The following is a 6,862-nucleotide window of genomic DNA, read 5'->3' on the forward strand; positions in this document are numbered from 1 at the left end:
CTACTGTGTTGTAAATTTTTACCTTGACCTTTCATATTATAGTCCTGCTCAGTTTATACACCTATTGCATCCCCAAAGAAATGCCAGACTCTTAACCTAGTTAGTATTGAAGACCTGTAGGTCAGGAGGAAGGGATCCTGTGATCCAGCACTGGGAGACAGTATGGGCTCTACAGGCTACCTCAAGATAAGGCCTGAGTTAAAGCTAAGCAGTCATCTGGAGTGTTGCCCATGGGTCTAAAGCTGGAGCTGCCTGTGCCCTCCATAAAGAGGGAGTCACTTCTCAGCTGTTTCTTAAGGGTCTCCAAGGCACAGGGCTATGGGTTTACTTGCTAAAATGTTTAACTTTCTTGGGAGCCACAATGACTGTGACTGGAGTTAGGGAAGATCTGAAGTAAAGGCTCAGGTGTCTGGTGCTGTGCCAGGAGGCTCCTGTGTAAATGTGATAGGGTGGAAGGGCCCCACCCCCAGGTCTGGTCATTGGTAGTTTGGATAACTGGGGGAAATTAAGGTTTCTCTAGCTCTTAGCGATACATTTTCCACAGTTTTAAAGATAATGCATCATATGATTGCTGGAAATACATACTTAACTATGAAGCCAGCATGGTTTATAGGAAAGTACTTGTTTTCTGCCTTTTTGAAGTAGGGCCCCACTATGCTGGCCTAGAATTTGTTTTATAGATCAGACTGCCCTCAAATTGGTGATGGTGTCCACATATGTATATGTACCATGTGGGTTTTGTCTGAGGAGCCCAGAAGAGAACATTTTCTGGAACTAGGTCCTCCACAAGAGTAGCCAGTGCATTTAACCACTGAGCCATTTTTCCAGCCCACAAACCATTCTTAACCTGGCTGGCTGGCAAAAGCAGTTACTTGCTCTGATAAGAGTGGTTGCCTATCATTCAGGCTTTGGAGTTAAGTTCTGGAAGACAGGTATGCTCAGGTCAGGGAGGCAGTTTTGACTTCGTTCTCAAGTGCTAAGGAAGGCAGTGGGATCCAACCCCTGCCTGGCCTTCAATTCTGCCTCAGTGTCACAAGTGAATGCTAAGATTCCACACTCAGCTTTTCTGAAAGTTTTGGCTTATGGGTGCTACCATGTGTGTGGAGGCCAGAGACTAGCCTCTGATCTCTGGATAGCTTATTAGAAGGTTAAAAATTGGGGTTGGGGATTTATTTAGCTCAGTGGTAGAGCGCTTGCCTAGGAAGCGCAAGGCCCTGGGTTCGGTCCCCAGCTCCGAAAAAAAGAACCAAAAAAAAAAAAGGTTAAAAATTTAGCTACAGCATAACTAAAATCCATTAAACATAATTAACATTTACTAAGCTCTAGCTAGTATAGTTTTATGTGATGTATGTGTATCAGGAGAGGGCTGGACAGTGCCAGAGGAGAATGTCATATGTCCTGTTGTCTCCTGAGAAAGGACTCATTGAACCTGGAGCTAAGAAGGCAGCCTATAGCACCAGTGATCCCTCTCCACCTCCACTCAGGGTCTCTCTAACCTGGAGCTCACTAACTAGACTGGTCAACAAGCCCTAGGGATCCTGTTTCTACCTCTCCAGGTTTGGGATTACTGGCCTCTGCCACCTGGTTTGTATGTGGGTGCTGGGATCAAACTTGGGATCTCATGCCTATAAGGCAAATCCCTTTCTCACTGGACCATCTCACTAACTCCTGACACTTTGTCCTCTGGTTCATTTCCTAGCCAAATAGCAGCAGGTAGGGGGCAGCCCAGGTCACCTGTGGCCCTGAACTGTCTTGGACTGAGTTGGGACTGGAGCGGACAGACCCAGATCCTATTCTTACCAGGCACAGAGCCTCTAGCTACCTCTAGGAGTGAGCCAGTGCTATCTCTAGGACTTGCCCATTTCCTGACAGAGCTCCTGACCTGGCTTCCCTCCATGATGGTTGTTTGGTTTCAGACCAGAACTAGGGACTGAGGCACACATTTTACATATCAAAGGTCTCCAGGTTCCTACCTGGCATACCCTGTCACAGCTTGAACTTTACAGCTCAGGGCTACCCAAGAGGCTCTGCTCTACATAATCCAGATATTTTGGCCTGCTCCCTTGCACTCTCCCCCTTCTCTGCACTCATACACTTTCTTTCTCTTCCCCCTGCCCTCCTCTCCCCAAATGGAATTCCCCTGGCCTCAGTCCTTGGAGCCTGTGAACTCCGGAACAAATATACTAGAATCTGGCCTGAATTAGCACATTTCACCGGCAGAGAAATAATCTATGATCTGTCTATAAGCCAAAGTTTTCTCAAGTTTCTGTAGAAAACCTACTAACTAGGCTATTCCTGGCCACACGCCTAAAACATTGCTGCTGTTGGTAGAGAAGGATTTTATGTAGACCAGGCTGGCCTCAAACTGCCACCTGCCCCTACTGCCCTAGTGCTGGTATTAAAGGGGTGCACTACCGCAGCCCAGCTGACCTAAAGGGTTTCTAAGGTGGAAGGAACCTGCTGGGCCTCCATGCTTGACAACCCACGCACTCTGGGAGAGGCATAGGAAGCTAGGCTGAGGGTATCTGGCAGGAGTGTGCCTCTACTAGGTATGCAAACCCTGGGATGTGGCCTGTTCCCTCCAGTTCCCACCCCACCTTGGCAGCTGTGCATATTCAGCTCTTGATTTAGGCAGAGAGGTCGTATTTAGCAAGTAAATTTTAAGATATTACCTGGAACCCATTAAGAAACATCATTTGTGGTTTATCTCATTTAACTCAGCAGTTTGACAGGGCTTCTGAGTCTTAAACACCAGGATCCTGGCCCTGGCTTCTGGCTGCCATGTTGCCTTCTGCAAGTCTGGGGCTTCTGTGAGCCTCAGCATCCTTATGAGTCAACAGGCACAGGAGACAAAGCCAGGCTCTCAGGATCCGGCTCTGGGAAACACAACTTATTAGCTGTGCAGCCTGGTCATGGCCACCAGGGGGCAGCAACACCTAATGTTTAAGGTGTAGCTGGTTGGCTAGGAGCCAACTCCACTTTGAAAGAAGACTTCAAGAGGACTTGGTCCCTCTCCAGATTTCTCCAACCCTCATCCCTACCTCAGTAGGACTTCCAGGGATCTCCAGTTGGTCGTCTTTGGCCTCTGTTTCACTGTCTCTTTGCCTGCAGCCTTGGCTTCCCAGGCCCTCCCCTTCCTAGGCCCACACCACATTTGTTAGTAGGGTCCAGAGATTTATGTGTTTCAGTGTAGCTGTCTCTGCTAATTGGCAGAGCCCACCTAGGCTTTCTTTGCATGGTTCTGCCCATATCATCCACCCACACCCACCTCCAGTACCTGACCCTCTCCTCACAACCACATCCCTGCAGAGAAGAGGGCAGGGTCTTGTGGAGATGGGTCTGGCAACCATTCGCGTTCCCTAGGCCCTACTCTTGAAAGCTTGAGGTCAGGTCCTGTCTCTGGGAACCTTATCTGCCCCAGGACATCACAGAGCTGTTCAGGGCTTCATCTTTCAGGACAAACGGCTCCCGTAGAAGACAGAGGCCTGGCCAGAGTCATGGGATTTGTTCACAATACATCAAACTTGCACCCGAGTTATTTGTACTCCAGTGCTTTTGAGTCAGGGCACAAGAAGCCATACTTGGGGAGGTAAACTGCAGGCCAATCTATAACATAAAGGATGCCATGCAACCACTAGAAATGTGTCTCTCCCCGGGTGCTGTACAGGACAGCAAGGGTTCTGGGATCCCAGAGGCAAGAGAGCAGGACCAAGAGGCTTTTAGGAGGCTCTTCCTCCTCTTCTTTTTCCACTTCCTTTTCCTCCTCCTTCCCTGCTCTTCTTTTTCCTCCTCCTCCTCCTCCTCTTCCTCCTTCCAGAAGGAGAAAGAGCCTGCCAGGGACCCCTGCAGTATAGGTGAGAATTCCAGGTTCATTCTGGGGTCCTTTACTGTGAGCTGGGCTTCTTAGCATGCAGCCATTATCTTTGGGGCTACTTCCCTCCCCTTTCTCCTAGGCAGCAGTAGACTGGCTCCCTGAGGAACCACACAGATTTAATGAGTTCCTGACAGGGCAGGGTCTGCAAGGACCCTCAGATCCACATCTTAATTTGTACAGAAGAGGCTGTTACTTGTGTTTTCCTTCTTAATTTGTCGTTTTGTCATCGTTGTTTTTGTTTGTGGTGGTAGTGGTGGTGTTTTTGAGATAGGGTTTTTTTGTTTTGTTTTGTTTTGTTTTTTCCTGTGTAGCTCTGACTGCCCTGGAACTCACTCTATAGACCAGGCTAACCTCAAACTCAGAGATCTGCCTGCCTTGGCCTCCTGAGTGTTGGGATTAAAGGCATGTGCTGCCACCAGCTGGCTCCAGATTGATCTTATTCATGGAGTAACTAAGTGAGTACATAAGCAGCCCCAGCTGGCACGGTACTTATATGGCCAGCCTGTGCCTCAAACTTCTGATAATTCTCCTGCCTCAAGTTCCTGAGGACTGAAACAAGACAAATCAATACACTGGTACAAGTAGAGAGAGAGAGAGAGAGAGAGAGAGAGAGAGAGAGAGAGAGAGAGAGAGAGAGTGTGTGTGTGTGTGTGTGTGTGTTGTGTGTGTGTTGTGTATGTGTGTGTGTTTTGTGTGTATGTGTGTTTTGTGTGTGTTGTGTGGTGTGTGTCTTGTGTGTGGTGTGTGTTTTGTGTGTGTGTGTGGTGTGGTGTATGTGTTTTGTGTGTGTGGTGTGTGTTTTGTGTATGTGTGTGTGTATGTTGTGTGTGTGGTGTGTGTTTTGTGTGTGGTGTGTATGTGTGTGTGTTTTGTGTATATGTGTGTTTTGTGTGTGCTGTGTGTATGTGTGTGCTGTGTGTGTCTTGTGTATGGTGTGTGTTTTGTGTGTGTGTGGTGTGGTGTATGTGTTTTGTGTGTGTGGTGTATTTTGTGTATGTGTGTGTGTTGTGTGTGTGTATGTTGTGTGTGTGGTGTGTGTTTTGTGTGTGTGTGTGTGTGTGTGTGTGTGTGTGTAGAATTTGCCCCTTATCTTGAGATGGACACTAGCCTCCTCTTGCCTTCAGGCTTGTTTGTACTGGAATCACTGTTGGCTGTGAGTCTCTGAACCACAGGGCTAAAGATCTTGGGGTCCTCTAGTGTCTGCCTTTAGTTGATTCTATTCCACACAACCAGTTATGGGATCAACAGACTGAGGTTCCTAGACATCTCTCCCATCCTCCATTCACTATCTCCTCATCATACTCATTGTGCTGGTTGGTTTCCTGCCAACCGGACACAAGTTGTGGTCACTGGGAAAGAGGGAACCTCAACTGAGAAAATGTCTTCATCAGATTGGCCAGTGTGTGTGTCTGTGGTTAATGATTGGTATGGGAGGACCCAACCCACTGTGTGTGGTACCATTCCAAAAAAGGTGGTGCTGGGTAATAAAAATGCAAGCTGAGTAAAACAAGAGGAGTAAGCCAGTGAGCAGAGGTCCTTCAAGGGCTCAGCCTCCTACTCTCAACCCCCTACTGGATTATAAACTGTAAGAAGAGATAAACCCTTCCACCCGAGGTGCTTTTGGTCATGGCATTTATCACTGCAATAGAAAGCAAACTAGAGCAGAATTCTGTAGCAAGAGTGAGGTTTGGCTATGACAGATCCAACCGCATTGTTTGGGGCTGGGTGTGTGTGTGTGGAATTGTTTGGAACTTTGGACTGGAAAACACATGAAAACCCAAAGCTGTCACTTACAGTGATAACTTTATGCCTTTGAAGCAGGGTCTCTCAATGAACCTAAGCTAGGCAGGTAGCTAACCAGCCCCACAGACCCTCTGCTCTCTGCCCTCCACCACGCTGAGGGTTATCAGGATGTGTGAGGCCATGTTTTACCTGGATGCGGAGTTCTGAACCGCAAATCTTAGCCATGGAGCCATCAGTGCAGTCTCCCTTACTGGCTAAAAAAAGAAACAAAACGACGATGACGACGACGACGACGATGACAACAACAACAAAAACCCAAACCAGATTTATTAATTTTTTACGCATAAGGACACTTGGCTTGCATCCGTCTGCGCACCACATGCATGCATTACCTGCAGTGGCCGGAAGAGGTCGTTGAATCCCCTCCAAGTGGACATACAGACAGTTGAGAGCGCAAGAGGGAATCAAGATCCGATCCTCTGGAAGAGCAACCGGTGCTCCTAAAGGCTGAACCATCTCTTCATCCCCCTTTGTAGTTTTTGCCTCCCCTCCACGCCCCACGCCCCCCAGTCCCCTTTCCAGCCCTGTAACATTCTAGGGCTCAAATTCTGGTCTTTGTGTTTGCAAGTGTTACTTCACTGTCTCTACCCAAACTACAGCCTTCCTTGTCTGCAGCCTCCAGACGGGGCGTACCCAGCAATTTAGCACGGAAGCTGTCCTCTTAGACTGGCTAGAAGTTCCTACTTTCTCCTGATTGGGAAAACGAGGCATATAAGTTGCACCATTATACAAGGCAAGGGGCACATTCAGAGAGACTTAGATTGCAGGCAGGTTGAGCCCGAACGTTTAGCCAAGGCATCCCCCTCTCCGGGCCACTGGACCTGCTGCTTCTCTCCACCATCAGTTCCTATCTGGGTGTTGTGGAGAGGGGACTCTGGGATGGTGCCATGACACACATCCCATGAGATGGTTTGGTCTCTGCCTGGCTGGCTGTTCTAAAAATAGCTTCTGCTAATGAAGGGAGGGCTGGGGTCTGGCTGGAGTGGGGTGCTGGGCCCCATTCTCCTGTGAGCAGGCCCTGTCCTGAGCTCATCAGCTAAGCAGGTAATTATGCGTGTGCTTTGTTCACCGCACAAAGGGGCTCTCAGAGAACTTCCGAGAGGCACCGCTTCCTGGCTGATTTGATTTTTTTTCAGAGCTGGAGTGTGAAAGTCAAGCTGAACCTGCCTAATTGTGCCTGCAAAG

Source organism: Rattus norvegicus, chromosome 6 (genome assembly GCF_021556685.1).
Source record: "Rattus norvegicus strain SHRSP/BbbUtx chromosome 6, alternate assembly SHRSP_T2T, whole genome shotgun sequence".
NCBI classification, from domain to species: domain Eukaryota; kingdom Metazoa; phylum Chordata; class Mammalia; order Rodentia; family Muridae; genus Rattus; species Rattus norvegicus.